Source organism: Delphinapterus leucas, chromosome 13 (assembly GCF_059928025.1).
Source record: "Delphinapterus leucas isolate spDelLeu-1000000601 "Yukka" chromosome 13, BTC_Dleu_Yukka2, whole genome shotgun sequence".
In the NCBI taxonomy this organism is placed as follows: domain Eukaryota; kingdom Metazoa; phylum Chordata; class Mammalia; order Artiodactyla; family Monodontidae; genus Delphinapterus; species Delphinapterus leucas.
In genome coordinates this window covers 25,954,328-25,978,375 of record NC_143141.1, presented here as the reverse complement: position 1 = coordinate 25,978,375, position 24,048 = coordinate 25,954,328, and the positions used below count along the sequence as shown (strand labels likewise).

Sequence of the window (24,048 nt, the reverse complement as noted above, 5' to 3'; positions counted from 1 at the left end):
TAGAAGATGTAGAAATTTTACATTTTCTATGTGCAGTAGTTTCACTGTAAAGGTGTTTCTGAAAAGTGGATTTGACTTCATCTATTACTTCTGGGACTTGGGGTAAGGGACAGATATTGCTAACCCCATTTTAAATTGAAAAATAAAGGTACAAGGAAGATAACTGCTTTGTTCAAGTCACTCAGGGTTGAAATGGGAATAGAAAACAGATATGTTCTTTTCTCATTTCAACCCTTTGCATTTCTATTATTTCTGTTTAGATGAGCTTGAAAGAAGAATGGATAAATGCGTCTTAGAGCAGGGAAAACACAGTTTTCAAGAATAAGCACGTATATTAAGCACAAAAATTATTCACAGCATTTAATAATGCAGATAATTCACTGAAAAATATCATAGCTTAAAATATCAGACACAGAATTCAATTCCATCTACATGGGTGACTTGGAATGTGGCCAAGTCTTGGATTTCAGCTTACATCTGGATTCCTTTTTGTATTTCCACAGCCTTTTCCTGTCTTGAACCCTGAGCCCAAAGACTCTCAGTTGGCTGAAATATGTGGGAAAGACAAACACTTTACTTTCGGTACCTCAGCCAAAATTTCTCAGCATAGACAATAGACCGTTATGCTGTGAACCACACAAGCTGCTAGTCTATAGTTTTCATTAACAAATTGAGCAATGCAATTTGTGTGTTTCACAAGAAATTGTCAAGGAGACTACATTAATCAGTTTGAAGTCTGCCGTGAGTTATATGTGAGAGGACAAACATTTTTAATGAAGGAGTGTTGACAGCTTTTCATACCTCCTCAAGCTGGCCGAAGAGAATCTAGTCAATAGATGCTTTCATGCTTCTGTGGCTGAGGGGAATAGTTGTGACAGAGATCATAGGGCCTTCAAAACCTAAAATATTTACTGCCTGGCCTCTTAAACTTTGCCCACTCTGTTCCACTGTACTGCAAAGAGGCTATTACTAGTACAGAAAAAAAAGGGAGAGTATGCAAATCAATAAAATTAGAAATGAAAAAGGAGAAATCACAACTGATACCACAGAAATACAAAGGATTATAAGAGACTACTACTAACAACAATATGCCAATAAAATGGACAACCTTGAATAAATGGACAAATTCTTGGAAAGGTACAATTTTCCAAGACTGAACCAGGAAGAATTAGAAAATATAAACAGCTCTATCACAAGTAATGTAATTGAAACTGTAATTAAAAATTTTCCAACAAAGTCCAGGACCAGATGGCTTAACAGGCGAATTTTATCAAACATTTAGAGAAGAGCTAACACTGATTCTTCTCAAACTCTTGCAAAAAAATTGCAGAGGGAGGAACACTCCAAAATTCATTTTACGAAGCCAACATCACCCTGATGCCAAAACCAGAAAAAGATATCACAAAAAAAGAAAATTACAAACCAATATCACTGATGAACATGGATGAACAAAATACTAGCAAACTGAATCCAACAACATATTAAAAGGATCATGCACTATGATCAAGTGGGATTTATCCCAGGGATGCAAGGATTTATCAATACCCACAAATGAATCAGTGTGATATACTATATTAACAAATTAAGGAATAAAAACCATATGATCATCTCAATAGATGCAGAAAAAGCTTTTGACAAAATTCAACACCATTTTATGATAAAAAATAAAACTCTTCAGAAAATGGGCACAGAGGGAACCCATCTCAACATAATAAAGGCCATATATGACTAACCCACAGCAAACATCTTTCTCAATGGTGAAAAACTGAAAGCATTTCCACTAAGATCAGGAACAAGACAAGATATCCACTCTCACCAATTTTATTCATCATGGGTTTGGAAGTCCTAGCCACAGCAATCAGAGAAGGAAAAGAAATAAACTGTATACAAATTGGAAAAGAAGAAGTAAAGCTGTCACTGCTTGCAGATGACATGATACTATACATAGAAAATCCTAAAGATGCCACCAGAAAACTACTAGAACTAATCAATGAATTTGGTAAGTTTGCAGGATACAAAATTAATGCACAGAAATCTCTGACATTCATATACATTAACAATGAAAAATCAGAAAAAGAAGTTAAGGAAACAATTCCATTTACCATTGCAACAAAAAGAATAAAGTACCTAGGAATAAACCTGCCTAAGGAGGCGAAAGACTTGTACTCAGAAAACTATAAAACACTGAGGAAAGAAATCAAAGATGACATAAACAGACGGAGAAATATACCATGGTCTTGGATTGGAAGAATCAATATTGTGAAAATGACTAAACTACCCAAAGCAATCTACAGATTCAATGTAATCCCTATCTAACTACCAATGGCATTCTTCACAGAATTAGAACAAACAATTTTACAATTTGTATGGAAACACAAAAGACCTCAAGTAGCCAAAGCAATCTTGAGAAAGAAAAACTGAGCTGGAGGAATCAGGCTTCCCAACTTCAAACTATACTATAAAGCTACAGTAATCAAGACAGTATGGTACTGGCACAAAAACAGAATTATAGATCAATGGTACAGTGGGAGAAAATATTTGCAAATGAAAAAACGGACAAAGGATTAAGGTCCAAAATATACAAATAGCCCATGGAGCTCAATATAAAAAAAAACAAACAACCCAATTAAAAAATGGGTAGAAGACCTTAATAGACATTTCACCAAAGAAGACATACAGATGGCCAAGAGGCACATGAAAAGATGCTCAACATCACTAATTATTAGAGAAATGCAAATCAAAACTACAATGAGGTATCACCTCACACTGGTCAGAATAGCCATTATCAAAAAATCTACAAACAATAAGTGCTGGGGAGGGTGTGGAGAAAAGGGAACCCTCTTGCACTGTTGGTGGGAATGTAATTTGATACAACCACTATGGAGAACAGTATGGAGGCTCCTTAAAAAACTAAAAATAGAAGTACTGTATGACCCAGCAATCCCACTGCTGGGCATATACCCTGAGAAAACCATAATTCAAAAAGAGACATGTACCACAATGTTCATTGCAGCACTATTTACAATAGCCAGGACATGGAAGCAACCCAAATATCCATCAAGAGATGAATGGATAAAGAAGATGTGCAACATATGGAATGGAATGGAATATTTCTCAGCCATAAAAAGAACTGAAATTGAGTTATTTGTAGTGAGGTGAATGGACCTTGAGTCCGTCATACAGAGTGAAATAAGTCAGAAAGAGAAAAACAAATACCATATGCTAATGCATATATATGGAATCTAAAAAAAAAAAAAAAAAAGGTTCTGATGAACCTAGTGGCAGGGCAGGAATAAAGATATAGACATAGAGAATGCACTTAAGGACCCTGGGGGAAGGGGAAGCTGGGGCGAAGTGAGAGTAGCATCGACATATATACACTACCCAATGTAAAATAGATAGCTAGTGGGAAGCAGCCGCATAGCACAGGGAGATTAGCTCGGTGCTTCGTGACCACCTAGAAGGGTGGGATGGGGGGGAGGCTCAAGAGGGTGGGGATATGGGGATATATATATGCATATGGCTGATTCACTTTGTTGTACAACAGAAACTAACACAGTATTGTGAAACAATTGTACTCCAATAAAGATGTATTAAAAAAAAAAAGAAGAAAGTAGTATAGATCAACACTGTGCCTTCACTGGTCTTATTAGTGCTATTGTGATGCTCTCCCTTCTTCTGGCACCAACCCAACTCCTACCTTTCTTCAAGGTCCATCTCCTGATGCTGAGAACTTCTCTGGATGAGTCTAGTCTTCACAATTCCTCCTGTTCCTTTGATCTCCAAGACCACTTAACATCTACTAAGCTTTTGATTACTTGATGCCTTGTACAGTTCTTCATTTCAGGCAGCTTAGCTTTGTCTTCCAAGTTACCTGTAAACTCTGTGAAAGCACAGACCATGGGTATCTTTCTTCTCCCTACATTATCAACCATGGATTAGGTTTTCTACGACTCAGCTCTGATTGTCGATACAAATGTCCTCCCTGTTTAGGCTCCCTATTACCTACCACATTAAGCATGAACTCCTTAGCACAACATTTAAAGCTCTCTATAATCTTCAGCCCCCATTCTTACTTGCTAACCAGTGCCCAGAGTGGCTGCTCAGGAATGGTCTTTTCTGCTTTCCCTTACTTTGCTTTCTCTTATGCTCTTACTTCATTGGAAGAGGCCTGAGAACAGTTCTGGATCTGATAATGATGAGGTCAGTCATGAGCAATTTTAGTGTTAGGATGGGGACAAAAGCCAGAAAGCAGGAACAAAGGAATATGTCAATGAAAAAAATAACTGTAGCAGACATAGTGTAGATGTTTGTGCTGAGAAGGAAGAGGTGGTGAGGCAGCCAGAAGACCAATGTTTAGTCTAGGGTGAGTACTGCATGGATTTGTGGGTGAATGACAGGAGTCAACGGCAATATGAAGAGGAAGTTAGCTAGGAATAGCTCAGAAGGAGCAGAAAGAGGGCTCAATTGCAGAGAGGGAGAGAGAAGAGAAGGGAGGTCCAGTTTCTGTCTTCTCAGTGTGGTTGACATGAGCCATCTACTGAGTCAAATATGCAGGACAGGATTAGAGATCTGAGGAGACTGGCCACAGGAAGGAAGCTGCTGACATCAGTAAGAGAAGATTGCCAAGTAGCATGAATTAATATGGACACAATTAGCCTCATTTCCTGGCTTTTGCTAGCATTCCTGGGAGATCTGAGTCCGATAGGAGAGAAAATATCAGGAGAAAATATAAGGTGGGAGAGTTGAAGTTGGGGATGGCCATAGAAACCATGGAAAACCTTGGGAACAATGCCTAGGTGAACACATTGGGTTGAGCTACCTTTGATTTAGCACCAACTGCGGTCCAGAAAATTACCACGTCTTACCCTGTTTAACCAATCCTGTTAAGATTGGGGTTCATCATCCTAATTTTTCAATTTAATTTGAGGTTCAAAGATGTTCCTTGACTGATGTGGTTTGAGCTGGAACTTTAATCCAGATATTTATTTCTTTTTCCACTCTATCATTGTACCTTCGTACTATAGAAATGGTGTGCCAAGAGGCCCCAGGGTACCACAGATTAGGTGGGGGGGGGTAAGTGAAGCCTTGAATGGTTAAGATTCTTTAGCACCTTCATTTCTATCGAATCACATATCCTTCCTCATTGTGACACCATTCATCTAACCCCTCCTGGTCCACCCAGTCACATGAGTGGTGTTTGTTCTCTGCTGAATTTGTCTGTGAAAAGCAGAGTCCTGAGGGTACCAGTGTCCATCTGGGGGAACCATGGGTAGCACAGGTCACTCCTTGCTTTACCCTCTCTCCAGTAGAAGAAAATCAGGAGTGGGAAGGGGACCAGCAAGGGTCCAACCCCAAGACCCCTTTGCTCTTCACTATGACTCTCCAAGAAAGACCTCTGTTAGGGACTGAATGTCTGTGTTCCCCAAATAGACCTGTTGAAACGCTAACTCCCAGAGGGATGATATTAGGAGACGGGAGTATTTGGGAGGTAATTAGGTCATGAGGGTGGAGCTCTTATAAGAAGAGAGAAATAATCTCTCTTTCTCCGCAATTGAGGATACAGCAAGGTGTCCCTCCACAAACCAGGAAGAGGGTTCTCACCAGGAAAAGAGTGGGCCAGCATCTTGATCTTGAATTTACCAGCCTTCAAAACTGTGAGAAATAAATGTTTGCTGTTTAAGCCACCTAGCCTATGGTATTTTGTTGCAGCAGCCCAAATTAAGATAACCCCAGTTTATTCCAGACTCAGATCTCTGAGTACAATTCTCTGGTGAAAACCTGTTTTGGTGCCATCTTGACAATAACAACAAAAAGTGTTTTTAAAGATAAGAAGGCAGTTTCATGGGTCTAGAAGCAGAAAGACAAGAGACTTTCCCATCGTATTTAAACTCATTTCTTCCATCTTCATGGCAGTTAGTCTCAACAGAATGTTTTAGAAAATATCACTGTGAGCCAGCTTTAAAAATAATGATTTCTGGGCCCTACCCTAGGGATTCTGAGGGAAGTCCTGGGAGCACGAATTTTAACAAGTGCCTCAGTGATTCTGAGGCAGGTAGCTCTTCCTACATGTGAAAAAACGGTGCTCAGAGAGGGACATTGTGTCTGTCGTACACAATGGTGTCTCAGGGGATGGCTGGTTGGCCAGGCACCAAGAGACCCTCAAGGGCATTTTCCTTAATAACTTTTCTCTAGTGCAGGGGCTTGCTCCAGTCTTTGAGCCTCAGAATCCTCATTTGTCAGCATGCATAGCCTCACAGGCATGGACATACTAACCACACTCTCAGGAATCTGATTTGTAAACCATTTTTAAGGGAGAAATATGACCGCTAAGTAAACTGGGTGTTGGTGCTGGCCAAATCAAAAGGCTACAGATCATGTAACCAGATTCAGCACCAGGAGCGTTGGCTGGCTTAACCCAGGGCCTCCCTGGCATCAGACTCTAAGAGCCTGAAAGGCAGGTACACCCCCTTCCACAGTGGGAATCTATTTGTCAGAGGGATGGACACACCTGTTCCTGAGGGGACACCTGCCCTTGCATAGTGCCTGGCACACAGTTGGTGTCCTGAAGGTGACTTAGCAGGGTGAGACCAGCTTCAGAACTCTTTCGTCTAAAATCTCAAGATCTATGGTTCCCAGACTTCTTCATTTCATGGAAAAATTTTAAATAAAATTTGGGAACTGATGTAGGTTTTGTTTTCAGTTTCTTATTGTTCCAAGTAAGGATGGAACAACAAAATTAACCTAAGCTAAACTAAGGTACTGATGATTGTCTTCATCATTCCATTTGGCAAAGTATATTTTAATAACAGCAAAGAAGGGTGGGTACAATTTCAGCATGAAAACCAGACCTTTAAATGAAAAAAACCTCATTACCCACAGGTATACAGACTGGGTATTTGGAAACACCTGACCCTCTGGGCAATCAGTCTCTTTCTTTGCCTGCAGTCACCCTCAAGACAAGCTACAATCGGATTCATTTTATTTCCATCTACTCACAATCACAGTCCAGCCCAACCTCTGAGATCACCCTGATTGGGGTTTTAGGTGTTCTCAAACTGGGCAGCGTCACTTTCACAGACAAGCTCCTGATGTAAAGACAGCTTTGGCATCCTCTGTGTGTGGAAGCTCCCAGTGAAAGTCTCAGAGGGTGATTTTATTTCCAAGAGGAGGCATTTGAGGAGAAGTGTGATGACTGTCTGGCGCTGGTCACCAGGGCTTGGAGCCTGCATCTTCACTCTGATCTCCCTCTTAGGGAGGGTGTGTGATAAGGGGGCCATACGATGTTGGTGTTGGCTGGTAAGACAGTAACTGGTTTGAGTCCAGTTTCTAAGTGGGACCAAGACAGAAGAAATAAAGAAACAAAAAGGAATAAAGGATAAGCACATGGTGGTTGCTCACAGGTGAGAGTGCAGCTTGCGGCTTTCCCTGCCTGGCGTCAGGTGGGCACCCACTGGGGCTGGCCTGGGAGGAGGGAGCAGTCAACCAGTGGGTAACGAGGTTCCTCTGTCTGGAGACCAGTCACGGAGGAAATAGGAGAACAGAGAAAGGAATCTCTCCCACTTCCATTTAATGGAATTTTCCACAGCCTCACATAGGAATGGCCACCTCTTACCAAGAGACATAAGGCCAAATAAAGCAAGGCTCCCCAAACCCACCTGGAGGACCATTTCTGCTGGGCAGAGTGAGACATTTACAGAATAGGTTTCCTCAGCTCAGCTTTGAGGCCCTTTCCTACCCAAGGGCAACTTCACAAGCCCTGAAATAAAGGATACCTGCACCACCCCTCCCATTTTGTGTTCTGCCCAAATCCAAAACACATCTTGGAATTATATGACATGTATAGTGTCCGAGATGAACCACACATATTAGAGTTTATATTAGTGTATATTATTAAGTAGTGTGTTTTTTTAAAAAACACCTACTATGTAATATACTATCTACTAAATGGAAGGAAGTGTCAAAATATTTTCACAACTGGTGCAGCTGTGCCTGTTTGTTTCTGCTGAATGCCAGCCCAGCTCATGAGGAGCACCCAGCTTATCTGCAAGGTAAGAAACGACTGACACAAGTGTTGGCTGGTGCTGTCATAACTTGCTGCAAAGGAAAAAAATTGACAATGGGGGTTTTGTCATTTTTGTTCCCTGAAACTCCAGCCTCTAGCAAGAGCCCTATTAAATCTCTTAACTGTTAAGCCCTGTTAACAGTCCATCAGGAGCTCTTGGGCATACTCTGCCTTGTGGGGGAGGCAAAACTCAAACTTCATGTCCAAGTAACATGGCTCTATAGAATGTGGCTGATTTTTCCAGGTAGACTGGCCCTGGATCCTGCATCATTTTTGAGATGTCTTTCCCCACTATGGAGAAACAAGAATTTTTATAAAAATAGCTACTGAAGAATATACTGACATGAAATGCAATATGATCCAGATTTCTCTTTAAAACTTTTTTTACAGATTTCTCTTTTAAAATGAGAAGTAAAATTATTTTATTCACCTTATTCACTAATAACAACAGTATTTTCAGGCAAGACGGTAGCTTCGAATTGTTGCCTATATGCTGCCATCTGCCATACAGAGGCCAGGCTAATTTGGGGTGTGTGTGCATGAGGATTAGTCTTCCTTCATGGAATAAAATGTTTTAGTCCTAATAGGGTTGGAGAGCATCTATATATGCAGTGTGAGTAGGTGACCAAATTGTCTTGGCTTGCCCGGGATTTTCCTGATTTTAAAATGAAAAGTCCTACATTCAGGGAAACCCCTCAGTTCCAGACAAATCAGTATCGTTGTTTACCCTAGATGTGGGGTTGCTGTGAGCCTGCTCCTCTTCCCAGCTGTCCCCTCTTTCAATGGCTATAATAGGGCTGATTGTACACTATTTAAAATCCATTCTTTTGAGTTAAAACACTGTCCATATTAAAATGTAGGCATCTTTGAGAGGGGTGAACCATTAAACCATTATACCTGGAAGCAGCATTCTATGCAGCTGATCACTCCCTCTTCTTGAAGCAAATATCTTCTCCCTCATAAAGATGCAAATTAAGATCACAACAAGATAGCATTTTACATTTACTATGTAGGCAAAAAATAAAGAAGTCTGGCGACACCAAGTGTTGACAAGGACACAGAACACCAGGAACTCTTATTTACTGCTGGCAGGTATGTAGGTTGGTACACCCACTTTGGAAAACAACCATCATATAGACATTCTCTTATAAAGTTGAACATGTGCGAACTCAAGTTAATTTCACTTTAAGATATATGCCCTAGAGAAACTCTTCTACTTGGGTCTCAGGAATCATACACAAGTATTTCATAGTAGCAAAAAATTGGAAACCACCTAAGTGATGACAAGTAATCCAATGGATAAATGAATTATGGAGTACTTATACAGGAGACAATATGGAGCAGTTAACACTAATGAACCACAGCTACATAATGTCAAGCAAAAATGTTAAACTAATTATGAAAACTAAATGCAGCCATTTCCATAAAGGTGAAAATCAAGAAAATTCCTATTTTTTAGGAATCCATACAGACCACCTATGGGAAGGAAGCAGAGATGGTTTCTATAGCTTAATAATGTTCTAGTTCACAAGATGAGTGTTAGATTCTTATATTATAAATTATTAATATGCCCAATTATTTACATATATGTTACATACATTTATTTGTAAAAATACATAACAAATGTTTGAGGAAAATAAAATGTGGAAATAAATCAAAATATTGTCAATGAATACAATAAACATAGAGACTAAATTCACTGACTAAAAGGCCAGTAAGATTATATTTTAAACAACAACAATTATGAGAAATCCAGGTAAGTGCTCTTTATGAAAGTGACACACAAAACAAAAGAACACAGAAAAATTGACAGTAAAAGGGCAGAAGAAGATATTACAAGCAAGAGGTAACTATGTTAACATCAGACAAATAGACGTTAAGCCAAAATTTAGGAATATCCAATATTAGGAATCGAGTCTCTGTAAAATCACCAGAAAGTTAAAACTTATTTTAATCTGTATAACATAGCTTTACTATGTTAGAAAGGTATAAAGCAATACACAACATAAGTACTAGGAGAAATGGATAAATTCACAACAACACTGGGTGGGAGATTTTAACACAAGTGAATGGGAGATGCAGGTTTGTGCTTCAATCTGCCTCTGCTATTCTGTCCCTACTAATTTTTATGTGACCGTGAGCAAGTCTCTTCCTCTTGTTAAACCTTAGTTTCTCATATCTGAAAAGAAGAGACTGGACCATATGGACAGGAATTCCATGAAATACCCACAATCCTATGCCAGGCAGTGTTTGGAAAAAGACCTTGTCATATGATGGATGCTTTTAAGAATCTACCACATACTCTTTTCCCTGACGATGTCACCTCCCAACACCCCACTGCCTCTCACCCCCATCCCAGGCGGCTGTACAAACACAGAAGCTTATATGTGTTAGCTGAAAGGCTAAGAGAGTGAAAACACAGTCCAGTCGGTCCAGCTTCAGGGAGCTGTACTTGTGGTTTGCCTCTTGAAGCTAATTAGAGTGAGGAAGGCAATCCAAGCCACCTCCACTGGAAGGCTGGCATTAATACAGGACAAATGCACCTGCAAACCTGGAAGCGGCCATCTGTGAAAGTTGGGAGTACGGCTTCCTTCAGTGGCGATTCCAAGTGCAGCATAAAGGGACTAGTTGGACAGTGCTGGTGTGTAATAGAGGTTGGTTTTGCTGGCCTTGACAATCACTGGTGCAACATTGGGCTGACTGCTGCTTATCTCTGTATCTCTTCCTCTTCTCTAAAGTGATTGGACTGGGTTCTAACCTCCAAGGCCTTCCCAGCTCTGGAAGAGACTGAGAACTCTAAGTCTCGGCAAGATAGCTCTTTTGTTAATTGACATTTTTACTCAGTAGGAAAAGGGGAGTGTACTAGCATTTACTAGGTGCTACGAGGTTCCAGATGCTTTACACAAGTAATTTCATATAATTCTCACTATATACCTATTGGTATTTTAGTTTTACTTATGAGAACTGAGGCTCAGAGAAAAAATACAGTAATATTGACAGGATTCAAACTCAGGTCTTTTGACACCACAGAGTGTGATTTTTCTATGCCAACCAACCTACAGTAGCTAATTCATCTCCAGTAAAAGATTGTTCAGATTGTTCTGCTGTGAATTTTTCTTCCTATAAGGTAGAATTCTTCCCGAAGAAGCTAAAAGAAAAGAGAGGTTTTTGGTAAATTGCTGACACAGGACTACAAAAATTCCACAAATATCTGATGATTGACATGGGAGCAACTCAAATACACAAACATTCTGGCAAGGGATGTGTAGGAGGTCATCCTGAGGCAGAGCCTTGTAGTCAACAAGGCAGCACGTACATTCATTCATTCTTACATCCACTTTTCAAATACTTGCTCAGCATTTATTGTGGGACAGGGCTGGAATGCCGAGGGTACGGTGATGAGCAACATAGACCCAGTCCCTGCTCTCTTTAGTTCTGCTAAATTCTCAGTAGCTCAGGTCTACTGAGAATTCAGTCACTGGATAATGCATTTCAATATGGTGTGAAAGTGCTGTGATGGGAGAGTACATGTATCATGGGAGCTTTGGGCTGGTGCCTGCTCCTCCAGACAAGAGGGTTCAGGGAAGGCTCCTAGGAATATAACCCATTAGTGATCTTGTCCCCTTCTCTTTATCCTTCAATCTTCCCGTTTTTCTTGGTCTCAGCTCTGTGCTGTTCTCTCGTTCCTCCAATAATCAAACTCACATCAATTAACTCAGGTTGGAAAGCTCATCCACATCTATTGTGTTGCCCCTTCTGGAGAATCTACATTTTGATTTGGGACTCCTGATATCAAATGAACCAATTCTCTATTGGTGTGACTTCTATTATTAGAGCAGGGAAATATTCCAGATTGGGAGTGAGATGGGCTCCCCTAGATCACCCAGGTAGGGCCTCTGACCACCAGCAGGGAGGAAAGAACAGGGGTTATTCATTTAAAGTGCTTGGCATAGTACCTGGCTCATATAAGAGCTTGACAAAAAATTAATGTCATTCAAAATAATAATTTCATTTCTATTAGTTCCCCTTTGCTTCCATTTTATTATTTCTCCTTTCTATGAAGACCCTCTGCTTCTAGGCAAAATGTCCAATGGCATCTTGGTTTGCTTTTCCACGTTCCACTCTAATATGTTCCAATTACACCATCTATGCCACTTCCAACATCGTGGAGGTAGCACAGAGATGCCACCAGGGTCCTGGAAGTGATATATTCAGAGGAACTAAGGATCCTCTTTGGGCACCAAAAAAGCAAATAGTAACTCTAAGTGGTTTTCAAACCATGCATATTCTTGTCTGCCTTTGTTCCTTTTCTGATAGGAACAAAGTCACACTGTGTGCAAAATGTTTAGCACCATGACTTGTCTCCTATAGGCTCTTAGTAAATGAGAGTTTCTCTTTTTTGGTAGTTCTTCCACTACCCACCATATATATTTTAAAATCTATTTAGTAACAAATCCTGAAGATTCTCAGAATTATTAAGGGGAAAATATGATAAAATAATTCTAAAGTTCATGTAAAGTGAACACAGACATTGAATCATGCACCCACAAGCTCTCTGACAAATGTATTAAAGCATCAAAATCCTGTCTGTGCTTGAGGCCTTACCAGTGTCAGGGAGCTCACACTTCACAAGGCAGTCTATACCATTACTTCTCAGTAGTAATTATTCCCAAAGTTGTCTTTACATGGATGCCACATAACATGCCTTCCTGCCACTTCCATTCATTGGTCCTAATTTGTTCTCTGGAACAACCCAAAGTAAGCCCCATACCTCTTCCATGTAAAAGGGCCGTAGGACTGTAGTGTTGTCCGTCACAGTTGAAGGGGCTATTATAATAAGTCTCCTTAGCATATCTTTCTGTGTCTAGTCTCTCTTCCAGAGAGAGTACATTAGTGCTCCCAGCCCCACCTTATACCTAGGCAAGAGGGGGTCATTATTCCATGTCCTTTGCTATAGGAGCCCCTGTCAGGCACTTTCATGACCAGGACAACCCCATAAAGCAGGGAGTCTGTGCCCTTCCTGGGGTCAAGAAGACATGCCTGTAGGTGACCCCCTCCACCCTCATCATGTTGTACTTGGAACCCTGGAATTCCCTAGACCCTATTTCTAGGGCCTGTGTAAGCCTCTTCCTTTGGGTCAGTCTCCCCAAGGGTAGACAATGCTGCTTGTGTTGCCTGTGGGGTGGCCAAGGGACAACTGCTTATAGGGACTGGATTTAGAAAGAACTTGGATGCAGAGATTGGGGTGTCACTGTGTGAGACCCCATCTCTGGGTAGGGGCAGAAGCAGTGGTGAGAAGGAAAGGAGACCAGTCTGCGAGCTAGAGGCTAGGTTGTCCTGCAAGATCATTTTCTCACAGAGAACGTCAAGGAGTAAAATGTTCAAACCTGGGCTTCAGGTCAACATTAAGGCATATTTTTTTCAAGATAAAGGATAAAGATGTTAATGAATGGTTTATTAGCTTGATTTATAACTTTTAAATATTTAGACATATTATGCGAGATGCACGCTTGTTTTGGCAGGCCTGCGTGCTACAGTAGTTTGGAGAAGGAAGAGACAAACATTTGCCAAGCAGCTACATCACCTGAGGCATCAGAAGATGCAGAGAAGGTCTTCAGAGGCTGGTTTTGAAGCAATTAAGTGGATCTGACCACAGATCACAGCATTAGCGGAAGCAGTTACTCTCCAATTTTGCAAATGGTTGTTACATGTTTATTACTTACACTTCAGGATATTAAGATTGTGAGGAAAGTAATTCTTACTGAAATTAACTGCAAGCATAAGGAAGGACCTCCCCTAGGAGATAAGGTTTGAATTTTGCCTTGCAGTATTTGTCAATATTGGGAAGGAATTCCAAGGCACACAAATTATTGAGCAAAGTCCTGGAGGTAATGAGGGTGACCTGGCTGGAGTCAGTCATTGTTGATTTCTTCCAGCCCCAACCACTCTTTATAGTCCCCCATGTGGCTAAATTCCTGACCTTTCTTCAAATCTTACTGAAGTTCCTCTTCTTCCATGGAGCTTACTTGGATTTCCTCATTTCATAATCACCTTTCTTTTCTGCTTCCATTGGAATACTTTATCTACACCATCAGCATGTACAAGCATTTTTAGAAAATCTACTGTACATGGGCACTACTAGTTGGCACTAACCAGTTTAGAATTTAATTATGAACTAATACTTTTGGGAGTGTTATTTTGGCTCCAAAAACTAGAACTCGTGGGGATCAAGAGCCCTTCAGTTAGAGAATGACAATAAAACTGGTCTGTGGCAAGGTCATTCTGACAGTTCTAAGTTGTTTGGGTTGAGGAGAGGGAAAACGAAGGAGGGGGAGCAATTATCAGTCTTCTCAGACTTTTTGATCAAAGTTGCTTCTTGCAGCAGAGGAACTGGGGACATGTGTATCCTCTGGGGAATCTGAGGGCATAGCCCTAAGCTATGCATGTCAAGCTCAGACATTTATGTATAAAGCCCCTTGCTTTATCTTAAAACTTCATGCAGATTTTATGCCATGATACATTTTTGAATCTGTTAAAATTAAGTTTTAAATTACTTATCACTGAGTAAAACCAACTCTCCTGGAATATTTATCATGCCAGTTTTATAAAACATGAATTATTCTCAGGGCCAAGCACAGCACTTGACACATAGTGAACAATTGATAAATATTTGTTGAATGAATGAATGAATGAATCACATTGGGGAGTCTCATATGCCCAGTCCATTGCACTATATTTCCAGGAGGAAGCATGGCTGCATTTGAGTAGCTGGAGGTTAGCTCACTATTTCAATGGTCCTATCAGGTGTGAACAAAGAATGTTGCCTGCCATTTCAGTAAACAAAAGATGTTGCTGGCCATCAAGCTATCAGCCATTACGGTGCACCCTGAGGGGATTCAGGATGGAGAAAAACAGGATACTGGCCCTTGATAGTTAGGGTGCATATCAAAGGAATAACTTCATTAAGCCCAGACTCTTGCATCTTCCCATACATAGAAAAGTGCTAAATTCATTAACTTGAGATGTCTGGTTTTTCTTTAATCAGCAGTAATGTTTTGATGTTGGCTTACCTGTTTTTGTTTTTGGTTTCTTTGCAAAAATTCCTATATATCCTGTCTCCTCCCTTACCTCGTTGGAAGAGTCCCTCAGAGCTTTTTGAGAGGCTGTATCCCAGGCTTAAGTCCTCAGTAATACCCCAAATAAAACATAATTTTCAACTTTTAGGTTGTGCATTTTTTTCAGTTGACAGTTTTGGCAACCAATGAAGGGACCCAGAGCAGACTTCTCTCCTTTGCCTGAACTCTATGAGGACCTGGAACCTTGGCATTGAGAAATGGAGTATTTCCTGCCATATCAGTAAACAAAGGATGTCACAGTCATCAGGGATTGCAGCCACAGCCTATGGTGAACTGGTGAGCCCTGAGGGAACTCAGGAAGTAAAGAATACCTGCCATCTAGCAACCAACAGACTTCAGCCACTTCCTACGGTGAGCCCTGAGGAAACTCAGGATATGAAAACAAAGGATACTGGCCCCAGATAGCCGAGGTGCCTATCAAAGGAATGATTTCAGTGAGCTGAGACTCTTGCATCTTCCCATACATAGAAAAGTGCTAAATTCCTTAATCTGGCATATCTGGTTTCCTTTAATTAACAGGAATCTTTTGCCCTTTGTTGCAAAGCTCCTGTATATACTAGCTCCCCCTTCGCCTCTTCGGAACAGTTCTCTCAGGGTTACTTGAGATGCTGCCTCCCAGCCTTGAAGTCCTAAAAATTCCTGCCGAATAAAACATAACTCTCAACTTTTAGGTTGTGAATATTTTTTAAGTCGACAGTATCAGCAGAGGCCTCTTGTGCCCATCTGCCTTCTCAGAGAGTCCAGACAAATTTGGGTGAGTCTCTTCCGGTTCTTGGATTTTCAGATTATTGGTAGGTGATCCTGAATTTTATGTGGTGGTGTATAACAGGTACCTGGCTCCCCAGTTGAAAGATACTGCAGGAATCTGGTTGAAAGACACTGGGAGTTGCTCATTTGAGAGACACTGAGCAGTCTGGACTGGGTGATTATTTGAGAGGCTGGCTTAAATGAGGGGCCCCAGAGAGCCAACCTCCAACTAACACTCCAGCTAGATTTATGTATGTACAAAACTTATACTTAACAAGTACTTACTTCATTGGGTGTTAAAGGAAATCTCCCCATGAAAATAGCCAATATGGGGCTCTTTTATTGCATACACATTAAGTTACAGAATCTGTCTTGATGGAACATCTTTTCAGAATTCTGACCTTAAAGAAACAAAAGCCCTTCTGGGGGAACTTGTACTAGGTGGCTACAAAGAACAATTATCATTCACTACACACATTTGATAGGGCTTACTGTTGAGAAAAGCTGTATAAGTGTAAATTCAAATGGAAACTAATTAAAACCCTTGCCTAAAGAAGCCCCGTCAGTCCCAAACAACTTCAAGTAGAGACCTTTGATTAAAGTCACTTTTGTGCTAGTCAGTACTTCTCCAGCTATATCTCCAGGTTGTCACTGATTTCCCCACCCCTTTCCATTTTAAACAAATAATTGGACACCTGTTTATCTCCTTACCATTCCTAATCACTTCTCCCCTGCTGAGACCTGGTCCTTTAAACTAAGTTGTCTGTTCACCTGGAGGAATTGAAGCATTTTTGATACTGTTACCAAGTCTATCTGCAGCTCTAGCAGGGTCAGGATTCTAATTACCTAGTTGCTATTTGTGGTATTTTCATGAGGCAAAGTGCTACATGCAGTTACATAGAGACCTACTCATTGATAAGGAACTTGACCCCCAGGGGCAGGCATTTAGTTATTGTTTTTGGAATCCTTCCAAGGGAAGCTCTCCTCTGTGGCAGAATGAAATTCTCTCATCTGCAGTCCTGCCACACCTGAGTCCTTGCTTGATCCTTGGTTTGATCCTGCAGCCTGAAGTTCCACCTATCCCTTCTGGTGATGGATAAAGACCTAGACCCTCAACTGGCCAGCAATGCATTGTCTGACCTGGCCCTGCCCCTTTCTGCAGCCACTTCTCAAGCCACTCTCCCATGAACCTTGTTCCAGCCATCCTGGCTGGACTTTGTCCTTGTTCTTGATCAGGTCCTACTGCTTTCAGCCTCAGGACCATTCCTTGCAGCCTCTCTGCTTGGAATAAGTCCCCCTACTCTCCTTTTTCATTCACAAACTCCTCAAGGCTTAGCCCCGCTGGGCATCTTCCTCGAAACCTCCAGCCTTTTTATTTGTTCTCAAGGTAGACTGTCTTTCAAATGCTTGTCACAGTTGACGATATTATATTGTTAGATGATTATTTGATGTGTGTCTTTGCCACTTGATATTAAGCACATGGAAGATAGGGATAATCTTTGGTTTGTTCACTGTTGTATATCCAGGGGTAGAGACACAATAAATATTTGCTGAATGAATTCATAAAAGTGTTTGCTTTGTGGCATGGTCATTCTGATAGTTCCGTGTTGTTCAGGTTGAGGAGAGAGAAAACGAAAGCGGGGCGGGAGGCAATTACTGGTCCTCTCAGACTTTTTGATGAAAGTTACTTCTTGCAGCAGAGGAACTGGGGACATGTATCCTCTGGAGAATCTGAGGGCATAGCCCTAAGCTATGCATGTCAAGCTTAGACATTTATGTGAAGCCTCACTTCATCTTAGACTGATGAAATTGCATTGGTGAGAGTGCTAAGGTGCATGAGCACGTGCATGTATGTGCGGTGTGTGTGTGTCTCCTTCCTCTTCCCTTCTTCTTCCATAAGGTGGAGACCCTTGTACTTTAGACAATAGCTACCATGTGTATGGCAATGGTGGGTTACGTGGGTCATTTGCAAGGAACATGGAAGCAAAATGACTTATGGTATCCTCCCAACCCACAAACCTTAAATCACGTCTCCCTTCTTAATTCCCTTGACGTGAGCTACCTATTCTCACTTCCTGAGATTCCTTATCTCTGGATTTCAAATCTTCTCCCTCTTCCCCAAAGCTCTTCTGCTTTAGCTGCTCACAACTCCTTCTCCCCCCTTTCCATGTGCTGCCCCCATCTTCTTGCTAGTCTGATAGATTCCCTTAGAGAATATCAAGCTCTCAGCCTGTGGCAATTTTCCATCTGATTATAGTGGTTTCCAGTTTTAACACACCCACGTAAGATAGCCCAGGCTCAATTAGATGCCATGGAGGCTTATCACATGTTCCTCTCTTTGGCCTAGAACACAGGACTGGGGGCCAGGTACAGAGTTTCAGATGAGGCCACTGGTTAGAGAGTTCTTCATGTTCCAGAGATCACATCTGCCACAATTTTACATAGGAAGTACACATGACTCATCTTTTGCATAAATGTAAGATTTTTCATCAGCAAAATCTACTAGCTCTCCTTTCAAAGATATATCAAGAATCAGACCACTTGTCACCACCTCCACTTGCAGCATTTTGACCTAAGCCACTGCCATCTTTCTCCAGAATTACTGCCATGGTCTCCCTGCTTCTGCCTTAAGTCCCTATTTCAACACTGCATTCTGAGTGATCTTATTGACATTGTAATTCAGTCATGCTGCTCCTCTGCTTAATGTCCTCCAATGGAAGGAAATCCTGCCATTTGAAACAACATGGATGGACTTTGAGCACATATTGCTAGGTGAAATAAGTCAGACAAAGAAAGGCAAATGCTGTATGATCTCACTTATATGTGGAATCTGAATAAAACCAAACTCACAGAGTATAGATTGGTGGTTGCCAGAAATAAGGGATAGAGAGTGGAGAAAATGGGTGAAGGTGGCCAAAAGGTACAAATTTCCAATTGTAACATAACTCCTAGGGACGTGATATACAAAATGTGACTATAGTTAAAAATATTGTAGTGTATTTGAAAGTTGCTTAAAAGTTCTCACCTCAAGAAAAAAAAATTGTAACTGTGTGAAATGATGAATGTTAACTAAACTTACTGTGGTAATCATTTCACAGTATATACATATATCAAACCATTATGTTGTACACCTAGATTCTTTAAATTTCATTTCAGAGAAATGAAATGTATAACCATGTGAACATGTTGGTAGGGGCAGAGGTGTCACTCTCTTAGCTGACAGATTGGGAAAGTGTTGCCGAGAGGCTAAATTCTTAATGTAGAAGCTGGAAGCAGTTAAGGGAGCCTGAGTGGAGACGGCTTGGCTTTGTCACCACCACCACTCCATGTCCTACCTTCCCCCCATCCAACCATAGTGCATCACAAGGGTTTTATCAATACTAAAAGAAATAAATTTCTGGAAATCACAGCATACTGCCTGTCTTAAAATGAATGCACCAAATATGGCAACTCATCATTTCATCAAAATCATTATCAACACCATTCATCTAATTATCTATATTGCACCGTTTTTTCCATAAGTACAGTGTGAGGACTTATCACAGCATCTGTTGAAACAAATATATTATTGCCTCCTCAGGTCTGCTCAAAGATCACTTCTCAATGACATGACCATCCTACTGCAAAGTACAACCCACTCCTTTCCTGTCCTCTGAACTTCCATCTCCACTCTGATTTTATTTTTCCCCCCATATTGCTTTTCACCTTCTAACATGCTATACAATTTACTTATTTTTGCTTATCTATTGCTTAATTTCTCCCCCCACTGCTAGAATGTAAACTAAGCATGGGTATCTGCTCTGCCCATTAGCATTCCACTCTCCCTTCAAGTTCCAGTCAAGTCTCAGCCTTCTTTCCTTGCTCTGGTTTGCACTGATTCTGCCTCCCTTGGTTACTCATGGAGTAAATTTTTTATTTCACATCTCAGTGTTTGACAGAATTCCTTTTTGTAATCTTCTATTTCTTATGTGCTTGGAGGTAAAAAATAATTTCACACTGGGCTATTACTCTTAATTTAGTCATAAGTTAATGATGACCTTGAAAAATTACCCAACCAGTCTAGACCTCATTCTCTCCATTTTACAATAAGGGGCTCAATTAGATGATATTCAAGTTCTCCTCATATTTTATGTTGTAAGACATGATAAGTAGTTTGACAGCAGGGTCCATGGCCAATAATAATAATGACAGTTCTCATTCACAAGTTCCTGCTTGCTACATTGTTTCCAATCCTCTCAATAATCCTATTAGGGGGGTACTATTATATCCATTTTACAGATTAGGAAACTAATACTCAGAACTGTTAAAAAAAACTTACTCAAGTGACTGTTAGTGAGACAGTCACTAACAGCAGTGACTGATAGGCTGGAACTCTATCTTAAGTCTGTCTAACTTCAAAGGCTGTGTCCATTTCCCACTTCTAAATGGCTTCTTGCCTTATATTTCTTTTATATTACTCTTGACCATGGATGACATACCCGGGTACAATAAATGATCTGAGGTGAAATTTGAATTGTATTTCAAAGCTCAAAAAGAGGAATCTGTTTGCATTTTCTTGCGTGGCTCTGACACCTGCCTGCTGTTTGGGCTGGGGCTTACCCTCAGAGGCTCCTTGATCCTGGCAGTTGGACAGAAGGCAGCCCACCTGGTGAAGAAGTTGCTCTCCCACCCACTGATGTATGACTGTGGGCAGGTTACATAAGTTTTATATGCCTCAGTTTACAAATTGTTTTCATTCATTAAATAAGGATAATAACACCTACCTCCTGGGATTTTTAGGAGAAATTTAAATGAGGAATGATTGTAACATCACCATATGATGCTTTAAAGATTTTTTTTTAATTGTGGTAAAATATATATAATATTTACCACCATTTTAAAAATATTTACCATCTTAACCATTTTTAATGTACAGTTCATTGGTATTAAATACATTCATTTTGTTATACAACCACTACCACTCTCCACCTCCAAAACTCTTTTCATCTTGCAAAACTGAAACTCTATATATGGTGGGTTTTTTTTTATTACAACTTAACCTGGATGCAGAACTCAGCACACCTTCCAATTCTCTCAAAAGAATACAGAAACACCAAACATACACTCACATCAATGAGCAGCAAAGACCTCCCTGATAACCTGACGGGGTGATAGGAGGGAGGGTTTTCATCACACACACTGTAGTAAACAATTCCATATTCACATATTCTGAGTCACCTTTCCCGATATGATGCCAATCCTCTGGTTCCCATCCTTCTCATCCCTCCCCCAACTTCAAATGCCTCCTCCATTGATTGTGAAGAATGCAATACCACCAGCTTTCTTTTCCAAATTCATGTTTCCAACTTATTATGGTGCTCAGAAAACAAAGTCCTTGCTAGTTAACATGGCAGTTGTTGGGATTCTAAATAATAAAGATTATTTTCCTTGTACATTATCATCATCACCAACATCATCAAAAACTTCTGTTATGAAGAAGAGACCAAGATGATGGAGGAGTAGGAAGCAGAGTTCACCTTCTTCCACAGAAACATGGAAAATACAAGTGGAACAATTGTATTTGTACAAGTGGAATGATTCACACAGAACAGCTACTGAGTGCTGACAGAAGACCTCAGACATCCAAAAAGGGAAGAAAACCTCCATGTAACTGGGTAGGAAAAAAAGAAAAGGAAAAAGAACGAATCAGGATGGGACCTGTGTCCCATGGAGGGAGCTGTGAAGGAGGAAATGTTCCCGCACCTTGGGAAGTCTCCTCACTGGTGGGGAGATCAGCCTGGAAGGAGGGGGAGCTTCAAAGCCTAAGAGGAAAGAGCAGCAATCAGTTTGTGGAAGGCAAAAGTAAGAGTAACCTGCACAGAGGGTCGGCACCACCACCCTGCGCTCCCCAACCTGAGACATTCCTCTCTCAATGTGGGGGGGTGTCGGAGAATGAAACTCAGGCTCTGAAGGTCAGTCCCAAGGAGAGGACTAGGGTTAGGTGTGGAAACAGCCTTAAGAGGTTGGACAGTGGCAACTGAGGGTGTACTAGGAAGAAACTTTGACCCACCAGAGAGGCAAGTCACAGTTATTGGAAGGCACATGGAGAGGGGTGGGACCACCATAAGAACTTCTTTTCCTGCGAGTGTTCCCAGGCAACAGGACACCACTGACAGGAGCTCTGGGGGCAGGCGCAAGTCGCAGCTGCCATCTTGGGCTCCAGAGGTGGACACTGGCCACCTCTTCCAAACCCATGGGCAGACACCAGGACATGCCCCCGCTGACCCAGAAGGTCAGGGATAGCTTCTGAAACTAGGAAATCTGTCAGTGGGCACTGTGACCCGCCCTGCTCTCCTGAGAGGGCATGGATAGCTCCCCCACCTAAGAAATCTGCCCAGAGGGGGGCTGAAACAACAGCAGAACCACAGGGGCCATATGACTAAGGAAGAAGAGCTGAAGTCTCTCCTCATGGCTTCATGAACTATGGAGTTACAACTCTGGTGACAGCTTCCTAAATGCAGCACTTGTGAAACATCCAAAAGGACAACAAGTGCTCTGGCAGCTGGGATGGGGCTGGATTTAGCAGCTATGGGCTTTGTGGGCATGTACATGTGGGGGTTGGGCAAGGCCAGAGTCTGAGCTGCTTCCATAGCTCCCACAGTGGGTCCAGGTGTATGACAACTGCAGTCGTGGGACCTGATCTCAGTGGATCTGTGCTAGTGGCCTGGTGAAAACGAAAGTCACCAGGGCCAATTACTGGCACATGCACAGTTAAGGTGGGACTGAGAGCAGTGTCAACAAGAGTGTACTTTGTGAGCCCATACAATGGGTGAAAAGTGACACAACAGAATACATTCACAGGTGAACAGCTCCAGAGGAGGAATAGTCAGTGGCTTCTCTCCCAGTGAGGGTGCTACAATTCCATCTACCTCACACCACAGGTCAGAAACACAGCTAAGAAACAGATATGGGGGCCTCTACTCCAACAATGAGGGAGCAGCCACTGGCCCTGAAGGGCAGTGAGAACCACAGAGCAAAGGGGAGACCCTGCTCAATATCTAGGGCAGGCTCTGGTCTCCACACCAGTCAAAACCCATATCAAGGGGATAATGGCACAAGCCTCTGGACCAACCTCACCCAACAGGGGGCAGACACCAGAAGCAAGAAGAACTATGATATTGCAGCCTGTGGAAAGGAGACCACAAACACAGTAAGTTTCACAAAATGAGATGACAAAGAAACATGTTGCAGACAAAGGAGAAAGATAAAAACTTACAAGAAAACTTCTTCCTTTGAAGAGATGGGCAATCTACCTGAAAAAGAATTTAGAGTAATGATATTAAAGATATCCAAGATCTCGAAAAAAGAATGGAGGAACAAATTGAGAAGATATAAGAAATGTTTAACAAGGACCTAGAAGAACTAAAGAACAAACGAACAGAGATGAACAATACAATCACTGAAATGAAAAATACACTAGAAGGAACCAACAGCAGAATAACTGAGGCAGAAGAATGGGTAAGTGAGCTGGAAGACAGAATGATGGAAATCACTGCTGCAGAATAGAACAAAGAAAAAAGAATAAAAAGAAATAAGGACAGTCTCAGAGACACCTGGGACAACATTAAATGCACCAACATTCACATTATAGGGGTCCCAGGAGAGGAAGAGAAAAAGAAAGAGCCTAAGAAAATATTTGAAGAGATTCTAGTTGAAAGCTTACCTAACATGGGAAAGGGAATAGTCACCAAAGTCCAGGAAGTTCAGAGAGTCCCATATAGGATAAACCCAAGGAAGAACACACCAAGACACACATTAATCAAACTAACAAAAATTAAATATAATGAAAAAATATTGAAAGCAACAAGGGAAAAGCAGCAAATAACATACAAGGGAATTCCCAGAAGGTTATCAGCTGATTTTTCAGCAGAAACTCTGCAGGTCAGAAGGGAGTGACACGATAAATTCAAAGTGATGAAAGGGAAAAACCTACAACAAAGAATACTCTGCCCAGCAAGGCTCTCATTCAGATTTGAAGGAGAAATCAAAAGCTTTAGAGACAAGCAAAAGCTAAGAGAATTCAGCACCACCAAACCATCTTTACAACAAATGCCAAAGGAT

At 41.2% G+C, this 24,048-nt stretch overlaps 1 protein-coding gene across 1 annotated transcript in view; it reads right to left on the bottom strand.

Moving 5' to 3' along the window:
- TACR1 (tachykinin receptor 1) overlaps positions 1 to 24,048 on the bottom strand; it is a 94,258-nt gene that overhangs the window by 25,947 nt on the left and 44,263 nt on the right. The window lies entirely within an intron of this gene.